This window comes from Rosa rugosa, chromosome 2 (assembly GCF_958449725.1).
Source record: "Rosa rugosa chromosome 2, drRosRugo1.1, whole genome shotgun sequence".
NCBI classification, from domain to species: Eukaryota; Viridiplantae; Streptophyta; class Magnoliopsida; order Rosales; family Rosaceae; genus Rosa; species Rosa rugosa.
In genome coordinates this window covers 57778670-57790772 of record NC_084821.1, presented here as the reverse complement: position 1 = coordinate 57790772, position 12103 = coordinate 57778670, and the positions used below count along the sequence as shown (strand labels likewise).

General features: G+C 36.8%; 1 long non-coding RNA gene across 1 annotated transcript; it reads left to right on the top strand.

The window, feature by feature from the left end:
- The first annotated feature begins 7366 nt into the window (after positions 1–7366).
- LOC133728745 (uncharacterized) lies at positions 7367–9409 on the top strand. Its single transcript, XR_009855982.1, has 2 exons — positions 7367–8802; positions 9112–9409. It is a non-coding gene; the product is annotated as an uncharacterized LOC133728745 (long non-coding RNA).
- The last annotated feature ends 2694 nt before the right edge of the window (positions 9410–12103 follow it).

Genomic DNA, 12103 nt, shown 5'->3' with positions numbered 1-12103 from the left:
TGAGGGAAAAAACTAGTTGGTGCCCTTATGGCTAAAAAAACAATCAAAGATGCACTTATATGTAATTAACTCTAGATTATATCAGGAAGTGAGAGGCTAGATACTATAAAACATGTGCATTCATATACAAATATCTACTAATACTTTCACATACAAATATCTACTAATACTTTCACATTCAACACTGTAGTCAACAAAAACTAACGATAACGCAACACACATTGGTGAAGAAAGTAATGCTTCTATTAATGGGAGATAGAAACTTGTATTAAAAATGACCAATTACAAGGATCTTCTTTCCACCAATGAATCATTAGTCTCACCATTCAGTCAATGTAGCTATTTAGATTATGTAGAAATAGACAGCTTTATCTAAATAGTAAATACTCATATGAATAGCATATTAAGTAAAACAGCGAAACACAAGATTGGAGAAACTTCACACTAGAGGTGGAAAAACAGCTTAAAGAGATAATAACATTCAGAGTGGGAAAAATAACAATACACTTAGCTCCAGAGAAAAAACCTCTCGTCTCTCTCAAGGGTTTCGATAAAAGTCCCCCTTCTCCGTCCGGCGGCGTGCCGTAGGGGCTCTGTCGTCGGACGGGATGTGTTGTTCAGCCTACGACGGTGGAGGTAGTGGTGTCCTCATTTGTAGGGGGTTCGACTTGGGCCGCCGCGAATTGAGGAAGGTGGAGGAGGAGCTCATGGTCACTGTTGGGCGAAGATCTAGTTCTGGTCGGAGTGGTTGGTTGCTGAGGATGCCGTTGCTGGGTTTTGGCACCGGTTGGGTCGGGTTCTGGGTTGCTGCGAGGGTGGTGTCGAAGGGTGCTTGGCGGATCTGGGTTGGCATTATCTTTATTTCCAGATCCGATCTCGAGATGGAGGATGGCTGGGCTGGTGGTGACGGGGTTGACAGGCGGCGGCTGGTGGCGTCTTTGCAGGTGGTGCTGCGACAGGTGCTGCGGCTTCTCGGCGGGGATGTACCAGAGCTAGGTTGGGCCTGGCATGTTGGCTGGGCTCTCCTTGCGTCTAGGGCTTGGACTTGGGCCCTCTACTTGGGCTCAAACCAGGCTACTATTTTCTTTATAGTTTTTATTCTTTTATGTTGTTTAGTTTTATTGCGCGTTTTGCGAGTAATAAGTCTCTGCATATGTTGTGTAGAGCTAGTCGGGCCTTTTGCCTGTGGATGCACTCAAAGTACCTTGTCTGCTCTAGGTAGGCGGCGAGTTCCTTGCTTCGTCAAATGGTCGCTACCTCCTAGTGGCTGGGTGAGACTAAGTGTCACTGGATATATTTTTCAGTGGCAACATGGTGGGAAAGCTGTGATTATGGAAATTATGCTATGTTGTATTCGAGTTGCAGATCGAGTTATCTTTCCGTTGTGTCACCGCTGCGAAGCAAATAGAGCCGTCTGGAGCGCATTCTTTGCTAGTATGTGCCTGTTTGAATACAAGTGTGTAGTAGAGTTTCATGATATTATTTCAGGATGTACTCTAAGTGCCTATTGTAATCAGGGGTTTAGGCTCAATGTCTCCCCCCCTTGTATTTGACTGTTTCATTAATCAAGGCTTGAGGGCAGCCGCACCAGCCCTTTATTCAAAAAAAAAAAAACATTCAGAGTGGGAAAATCTTTAGACGAGATATGATACCTTAGTTGTGAATTGTTAATAATCAAATGTGGATAAGCCTGCGGCACCGTTCCCATGTCTTTCTTGTCCTTGATGTCATGTCTTGAAACCTGTATGTAGAAAATTATTATTATCAAAATGCCCAGACTAAAATAGATCCAAAGCAGTCAAAATGATAGAAAAGAAAGAAGATAAATTGTAACCAATCTGGGTCTTTCCCAAATTTCAACGGCTAAATGTTAAGTATCAATCATGAGCATCAACCAATAACAATAAATGAAGATAAATTTAAAGTTCAAACAGGAGCACAGCAGTAAATGAAATTTCTATTGACAATTCCTTTTGAAATGGCATTACCATTCAATTATTGACTTTGTTGTGCTTTCCTTTTCAAATGTCATTACCATTCCCTAATTCTTCAGCTTATCCCACACATTAAAGTAAAGACTAAAGTGAGCAGGTCATTTTCATTCCATTGTAACCAGAAAACTGACACTAATTCTTCACACACATGGATACCAAGTTTATACACAGAAAACAGACACAAGCAGCCATAACCCTCACAAATCCTAGCCTAGTAAGATCTACACAAAGACGCCAAGCCACAACTACTTTATTCTGAAACACAATTCTAAAAAGACACCTTCAAAATTGGGATATAGAGCCCAACACATAGAATAGAACTATTATAGACCTATTATCATCAAGCTTTTCTTTTTCAGTGTATAAAGCCGAGGATATTGGACATTAACAAAAGTATATCGACATCCAGAAATTGACCAAGTGTCGTGCTAGTCAATATGAGTCATGTGGGAAATATATGAGTCATGTGGGAATCTGACTAAGTGTTGGAGGGGAATGGAAATATTGTTCCCCCGCGTAGAAAATTTTGTAACTTAGTCTTCTCCGCGTTTTTCAAAATTTTGAAATAAAAGTGTAGACATCGGTTAAATATAATAAACGATGTTAATTGTATAAATATATAGAAACCGGATTTCCAAGAACCGATGTTAGAAATTTTGTTTACATCGCGTGAAATCATAACCAATTTAAATGACGTGATGTCTATTAGCATTATTCTAGTAGTGGATCTTAGTACTTTTTTGCCAAAAACAATCTAAGTACTTTGTGTTATGATTTGATGATCAAGGGCGTACGCACAGTAGGGCATTTAACCATTCTCAGCTTTTGGAAATAGTCACTGATTTGTTGGAATAATAGATGTTTCCATGTAAATATTATATTTTAATATGTGATTTGACCCTTCTGACAACAAATTTTTTTTAATTGAACCCTAGCCAACTTCCCACCTCAAAATTTTTCTCATTCGACAATGGCCGGCATCAGCGCTAATCTTGGTCAGGATTCCGTTGTTGTTGCTGCCGGACAGGTGGTTTCTATGGTATGGTCCTCGGGATGGTTTAATTCGAAGGCAACATATATGGTGGTCCTGGGGTTGTTCTGGTCAATGCATTACTATTGTGGGGTGTTCATGAAATTCGACGCCGAGACAGCGCGAGGCTGTAGAGATAAGGTCAAGTGGTGACTTTTGGATGCAGGGTCCTTTCTCGGATTTTTTTCAGGTCTGACTTCTCTTCCCGGGGCATCTTTTGTCTTCTTGGTGGCGGTGATCCATGGCAGTGGTTGCTGCATGTCGAGTCGAACGACGGTCATGCTTTGTTGTGTGGCGGCGGAGTGGCGAGATGAGAAGTTCGGTAGTCGCCAGTGGAGAACACAACTGTTTGCAAAAGGTGAGGAGATCAAGATGAGTTTGGGCTTGCTGTTGGGCCTAGGTTTTGACTTCCTTTGGGCTTTGGGCCTCTATTAGTTAGATTTTTTCTTTCTCTTAATTCCTTTTATTATTATTTTTTTAGGGAACTCTATTTTCAATAATCTCTATGTTTTAGGGAGCTCTGCACTTTTAGCGAGTTATTCGGAGTAGTGCCGAAGGAAGAGACCCGTTTTTTTTATGTATTTGATGTCTAATGAGTGGACCTAGTTCTATGTACCATGGGTACTAATACAACTTCTTGTCTGTCTATAGATGGCAGCGGAAAAGTATGTGATGGTCATTATGACTTGAGATGAATGATATTGCCCCTTTTGGGTTGGGTTTGATTAAAAAAAAACCACCATGAATATATTTCAAAATAATTAAGAGCAATCGTCGAGAACAATTATAATTGGTTTGAAATGATCTGTTATGTTTGAGTATCGTAATAATTTTTTTTTTTTTTTTATCAAAAAAATGATATGTAAGCTCATATATTTAATTTTTTTTTAATAATCAACATATGCAATTTTATGTTATGTGATGAAATCATTTTTGTTTAATATAGTCGTTATTATTTGAAAAATGACCCTCTATCCTAGTTCATATTTCTAGCTACACCCAGTGGTGATGATCATTATCTTGCAAGTTGCAATCTTGGTGGTTTTCAATCTCTTTCTAAATACAAAAGTGGTTTTAAATTTACGCATGAAAGAGAAAGACAAACAAAGAAGGAAAGAAGATTCTCTACTCCTCCTTTTTTTTCCAAGAAATTCGCTCAAGAGAGTTTATTAAAGCAAGTGGTAACTTTCTAAAAATTGTATTAGATGCTCGATTGGATAGAGTATACAGTATACTGTATTCTAATTCAAATTTCTGAAATTCTCATAACTTCACAAAATTCTAATTTTAGAAGAGTTAGATCTGTCCTAATATATTTAATCTTGTTCTTTAAATTCGAACCCATAATCGAAGACTAACGTTTCTCTGACATAATTCACATGCTGTCCAGAATGTAAAGAAAAATGTTGCGCTAGAGCTTTAATTTTTATGGTTGTAAAATTGGGTAAGATGTGTTGCTGATGATGAGACAATCTGCATATGTAAAAACGCAAAAAATGACAAGAACCTCATTAATTACATCTCTTTTGTCTTTTGGCACTTCATGACCTACCACATAAACTTAGCCATTAAGTTAGAATTTGAAGAAGATATATATATGTCTGATACGCGTATTGAACAAGTCTTAATTAGGGTTGTGTTCTCGACCAGTGCCTAGAAACATCTTGGTAGATGCCATGCATGAATCCTAAGCCGGGCTAGCTAGCCCACACTTCCTCCTCATCGATCCATTTCTCGTTTTTTATACGCGGTGCAGTGGTTACCTAGTCTTTCTCTTCCGGCCACAATCTTAGAGACTTACAAGTTCTTGCATGGTTTCCTTGTTGTTTACTTGCTTCTAGGTTAACCCTTGGATTAGCCCAAATGCCATCTTCATTTTGCGCGTCATCTAGTCTCCTAAGACTTGATGATATACCCTTCTCTTGGGCTCCTATTTATTTATTTTCCAATTTACATGTCTTCATTTTTCTTATTTATTATATGGGCTCTTTATTTCGCTAAATTCAAACACTTGGCTGTAAAATCAGGAGCCTCGTTTAGATACTCTGTTTAACTCAGCTATTCCAATATATATATAGTAGGGAATAATGGGCTAACTAAATTTTTTTTATAAAATAAGTCTAGCAATTATTCCACTACTTTGGTCCATGATTTGATTTAGCAAGATAATTAAGTATCCACTATCTTTTTTAAGTTGGAAATATTGATCTCAACTCAATTGATCGATAATTAAACACCAATAATCCAATGTCGCACAATTCTAAGATGGGTACGGCTATTGCCACACTACGAACCACTTTGTTTACCCTATATACTCTTCTTACCCTACATATATTTTTTTAGTTTGAAGTTTACTTTGTTCACCCATTTATAGTACCCAAAATATCATTTTCCCTACATGCTCTTCTCACCCTACATATATTTTTTTCGTGTCAAGTTTGCTTTGTTCACTCTACGTGCTCTTCCGTTTTTTTAGAATGCAGGAAATCCTCATAATCAAGCTTAAAGGATCGACATCCTCAGGGAGGTCGGCAAAACCCATTATACAAGAAGCAAAGACGAGGGTCTTCCAACTCGATATTAGGATATATGTTCTTCAAGAAATCAATATTCAAGTCCACCAGCTTCTCCACTACCTTCTCTGCTTCAATACATAGAGGGAAGCCGTGGTCAATGTAATGCATCTCAGATCATGGACTAGATCAATACCAGGGAAACAACAAATGAATTGGTAAGTCACTAGTCTAATATCTAATGCTTTAGTCAACTTTCAGTAGGTTTGGAAGTCAATATGCAACCAATTGAGAAACTTGATCACAACTATTTGGTTCTAACACAAATGCAGAGGATATAGCAAAAAGATGTCAATAGAGGAAACCAAATATACAGCAAATAGAGGACACCGATTGTCAATATGAAACATATATTTCAGATATAAAAAATATATATGAACCATATATTCCAGATAAAAAAAAAAAAAGATTAATTTCAGTTTACCCCCCTGAGGTTTGGGGGTATCATCATGTCACCCCCTCTACTTTCAATTTTGAATTTTTACCCCCCAAACTTTCCAATTTCAATCAGCAGTGTCCAATTTCTATGATTCCGTCCAAATTGGACGTTAACTCTGACGATCTGACCCACTTTAAGGGCTAAAATGATCATTTCAAGACAAACAACCAAAAAAAAAAAACTCTCTCACTTTTGGGGTTTCTCTCTCTCTCTCTCTCTTCTGCAACTCTCTCTTCTTCAACTCCCTCTTCTGCAAACCATTTTCATCACCATCTCTATCTTCTGCAAACCCATGACATATATTCCCAAATAAACCCAAAACATAGCACATGTATAAACCCATCAAACACCCCCCAAAATTCCAAACCCAAATCCCACATGCATTATCAAAATCAACCAAACCTAATTCACCTACCTCTTTCCCGGCCCGACTCCACTCGCTGCCGCACCAATCCCAATGCCACCGCAGCTCCCCGCGCCCAATCTCCAGCAAATCCGGCGGGCTCTTAAACCCCACCGTGTACTTCTCCCCCACAATACTCATCACCACCCCGAGCCACCATGCGTCCAAATTAAACGCGTCAACGACGTCGTTTACCTCAAACCCCTCCTAAGCAGGCGGCGACGGCCGGACCAAACCCACCTCGATTTCCTCCGCCAGCGGCTTCGAAGGGTCGTCTTTGTCGACAAGAGTTTTATACTCTACTAGCAACTCCGGCTTCCGATTCCGAAGCGAGAATGGGGAATGGTTTGGATTTGGGTCCAGGACATAAGCAGGAAACCATGCACCTTGTTTGGTGCCCACCTTGACTTTCGAGCCGCGGCTGAAAATCCCACATGGGAGACAACTAATCTCCTCCTTTGGGTTCTTCATTTCGCCAGAATTTGAGTTTTTTTTTTCCTGCTGTAGAAAACGACGGTCAGTGTGTTGTCCACTGTGATCTTTGTAGGAGAGAGAGAGAGAGAGAGAGAAACCCCGAAAGTGAAAGAGAGTTTTTTTTTTTTGGTTGTTTGTCTTGAAATGACCATTTTAGCCCTCAAAGTGGGTCAGATCGTTAGAGTTAACATCCAATTTGGACGGAATCGGAGAAATGGACACGGCTGATTGAAATTGGAAAGGTTGGGGGGTAAAAATTCAAAATTGAAAGTAGAGAGGGTGACATGATGACACCCCCAAACCTCAGGGAGGTAAACTGAAATTAATCAAAAAAAAAAAAATGAACCATATGTTAGAACCAAACAAAGGAAACCAAATATGTGACCATATTAACAATTAGTTAACAATTGCTGCCTTACTCACCAATTGCTACATTGTCAAATGGTACCTATTTGGTCCATGAAAAATGAACCAGTTTTAATGATAATCATGAAATTGCCAACAGAGGATATAGCAAAAGGCTGCTTGATAGTCTTTTAAGCTTCATAGAATCCATAAACCCCAATAAAAACTACACTTTTCATTGTCACCTCATACAAATTTGTCCGCCATCACCACATTCAACTCAATATACTTAGCATTAGTCCAACCTTCTTTAATAATTCAATCGTCTTACAAAATGAAAACAATTGATGTCTACACTCAATTCTATGATAATGACCTGAAGAAGAATTCATAGGTATGTTGTATGCGTATGTATGTTTTCATATAGCAAGAGAATCCAACATGAAGAAAAGAAAACAAAAACGTAATTACCTCATTTTCAAGCTCCAAGTATGTGTTTTCAGACTCCATTAGCGTTAATATTTTTGAAGCATAGTTATTAACATAACATGAGAACAATTGAAGATGATGAATGCTAAAAAAGAAAGTGTTAGGGTTTAATGATGATTGAAACAATTAAGCTTCAAGTTTACGTACGTATTCTATAGGGAATAAGAAAACAAATTGTAATTTTTAATAAGATACTATCATTTATTGTAATTTTATTTTAGGGTATTTTGGTCTTTCAATAAATTAGAAAGTTGTAGGATGAACAAAGTGGTTCGTAGGGTGGCAATAGCCGCACCCTTTTAAGATTGATAAGAGAATTGACTGTGATTAATCCATTGATTTTTTTAACATTAATTAATTCATTGGTTTTAAAAGTTAGTACTACGTTTTATTTTCTATTATAACACAATTCTCGATTGATATATAGATGTTTTAGTGTTCTATGACTCTATGTAGCCCCATTGAAACTTGTCCGAGAAAAACTTATAAGGATAAAATATCGGGTGAAGGAACAATAGTACCACAAACTTTTAAAAGATATATATGCACAGTATATGTGATTATGATTTTCAACGTACTCTGTTGGTATTCTTTACAAAAATTCCGAAGTCGGGAGCATCCCAGTAACACGGTTAGATCAAAACTAAATAATTAAGAACTCATTCTACTTGCTCTACTCAACACCAATTGCTCTGCTTGAACTACAATTTTTTAGCATCCAAAACTCATATGGTTAGTGGCTTAGTGCAAAGGGTACGTATGCCGCGTGCCATGCGGACACCACAGACAAGCAACTCATGAAAGGAAAATAAGTCATCATCACTATAATTTCCAGGGAGTTTAAACCATTGCTAGTGTGCATGCATTTCCGAGACGGTTCCTATCGAGCGCGTAAAATTTCTCTCCTGTTTTCACTTCTGTATAGTGCATATATATAAAGGGCGCGCGCCTTCTCAAAGACGCATCTTGTTCATTTCTCTCTAAAATTGTTTACATATCTGGTCAGAATTTAGAACACATTGTATAGATCTCATTTAACCAATTGTTCAAACCAGGTATATTTTCATGCATGCCATATAGTAAGGCACCTCCTGTTTACATTTTTTTTTTTTAATAGACCTGTTTCCATTTTAATATATATACATATATTGAGTATTTTTCAGATAATTGTTGAGACAAACTTTCTAGCTGTAGCTAAGGTTAGCTAATTTCTGAAAGAATTAATTCTATCATTAATCATCTATATATATATTGTCGAAGTTGTTGTATGTTTGTTTGTTCTTTTTCTTTTTTTTTTTCTTTTTTTTTCATGTACCCTCCCAAGCATCTCTTTTCTTACGTATAACTTCGCTAATTTGATTCAGGCATATCTTGAAATCAATCTGAATGGGGAGTTCTGGTGAAGTCGACCTTGAGAATCAACAAACGGTTCCCCGTGTGGCGACTGATCGTGGAGGCGGCTGGCTAACTAGTCTCTTGAATGTAATTCATTCATTTTGCGAGTTTCTGATCATAAAACCTTCTTCTGCTGATGATGAAAGTGAGGTAAATTTTCGTGTGCCAAAATTTATTTTAAATTACTAGTTCATCTGATCTGTATATTTAGATTAATTATGTAGTCTTGATAAAACATCTGAAATATATGCTTAGAATTAATATTGATTTGCACAAACAATGAACGTCCCTAACTATAGCTAGTGGCCGGTTTTGGAATCCTCTACTGAATCACCAATCTTTCCAATCAATTTATGTTGATCGGGGGATAATAAATAGATAATACTAATTAAATCATACGTACCTTCTGTTGAGTGTATGGTTTTGGTGATCGATAAATAATGTTGATGATCATCGATTCTCCACAACTTATATTATTCTTACCAGTTTGATAAAGCTAATTGACAAGTAAGTCACAATTTTGATGTATACACATATATGATGTGAATCTCAACGATTAATAAGATCTAGCTCAGAGCGACATATATAATATATTAGAGGGTGTGAAGGAACACAACTGATAAGGCCAAAGATTTCAAAAACTAGGAATAGACCGTATAGTTGGTGAGCTGTGACCTGTTGATAAGTTATAATTCTAATATTGTATAGGTCATGAGTTCAATTCTCACCGACATATGTAAGGGTACGTTGCGTGGGCTAAGAGTTTTTTTATTTATTTATTTTATTTTTTATTTAAAAAAAAAAGATACTATAGCTAGCCAAACATATATGCAAATTACTATATAACAGGTAGAATATTTAAGAGAGAAAAATGAATCATTGTTCATATAGATACTTCATTAAAAATGACCTCCATACATCAAGAAGGAAGCAGCTGAAATCAGGAAAATACTCATATATATATATATATATATATATATATATATATATATATATATATATATATATAGACACACACGTACGTACACACACACATACTTTTATGTGGTCCATATATATACTTCATTAAAAATCAGACCTCCATATCCTTTTATACACCAAGTATCACCAAGTATATATTGACGTGTACTTTTACATATACATTTCAGGATGCAAGCCTATATATATGTATATGTAGGAAGGAACGTACATGATCAAAAAGTAAATGTGAGATTATTGTGCCGTAGAAAATTATTGCCTGGTTTACCTGAAAAAAAAAAAAAAAAAAAAAAACCTTGATTTATACAAAGGATCGGAAAGAAACTTTTTGGTCTGGATGAGAAATAAGGCCCCATTGACATAAAAAAGAGTTAACCGTTTGTTTAATGTTCTTGTAACCCTAAATTGTATTAATTAAAAAGACACTATCAGATATATGTTTATTTTTGTTTTGTTTTTTATAATGGCGTATAACCGATATCTAGCATTTTCTTTTACACATCGAGGCAATGATCGGTGTACCCTTACGCACTGGCCTATATTAGGTCTCGTATGGGTGCAGATGCAATACAAAACGCTGATTACCTAGGAAGAAACCTTCGTCGAGGAATGATATGTGTTCCATAATAATATGAGGACGACATGCGATCAAAGGCAGTAAGGATTAGTAAATGATCCAAATTGCTGGCCAAAACAAAGAAAGTAGAAGTGAGGAGCTAACAATGACGAGTTAAGTCAAACTCGAAAAATTATATATTGTATAATCTAAGACCATCACATGTACCGTAGTCTGGGCTAATATTATTAGGTAAGATGTCTAGTGATTAGGACCTCTGGTTTATAAAAAAGAGATTAATGTGGTAGGTAGTTCAAGACCATAAAATAATTATTTGTCAAACTCAGGACCTCTGGTTTATAAAAAAGAGATTAATGTCACTAGACCAAAACGATACTCGGTAATTTCTTTAGTATTTATTTGTTATTTCTTTTTTTATATATATGGGTGAGAGGAAAATCCAAACTTTAAGACATGATCGGATAGTTGAATAGAACTCACATTCGACTAGAAGTGGCAAATGGGCCATCCGGGCTATTTTAAGCAGACTCATTCGTGCTTCATGTCATGCTCTCCCTGACTTATTTATTATCATGCTCAGGCTCGTCCCGACCTATTTACTGAAATGTTAAGCTCAACTTGGCCCATGGCCCAGGCACATATTGTGCAGGGCCGGCCAATAAACGGATCGTAGTTACACAAAAGCATTCATTTTCCATAATCCAAATTGATATTCCACGTATCCTTCCAAACTTCTTTTACAAATCTATATGCACATTTCCTGATGCATATGTATCACGAATGACATCATTATAACACATGCTTTTATATAAAGCGATAACATCCAAGATTTAATCAAACAATGTCAAACAATTCACCGATTTCAATTAATAATCTATTTATCAATTTAATAGAAAAGGTTTCTCGAGAGACACTACCTAGAATCCAAGCTTTAACTGCAACGTGGCTCAAAGTTTGTAATACTGTGACTCGCATTCTGAAATCCGTATCCTTCTGCTTTATAGAATTGTCGGTAATCATTCAAAAGTATGCTATTTTCCTCATTCGGTACAATTCCTCAAACTACTAAGGACACCCAGTCCTCTCTTTCCGATTACTCTGGACACCCAAATTCCCAATTCGTCTATGCATTCTCAAATCCAAATAAAAAACAATCTCCACATTTAATCAACTCACTATCAACAATGCTTCCATCAATAAATGCATACATATTCATCAATTTCTCCATATTCTACCAATTCGACAACTCCAACAACTTCAGGAACACCAAATTATCAATTTGTACTCAAAGGTTCATGCCAAGATTGGAAACTGGCCAAGGAAGACCAAAACCACTGGAAAAACAGTGAACCTGCAGTAGCCTCATCACCCAAAATTTCCAATTCTTCACCACAAACCCCTTTCAA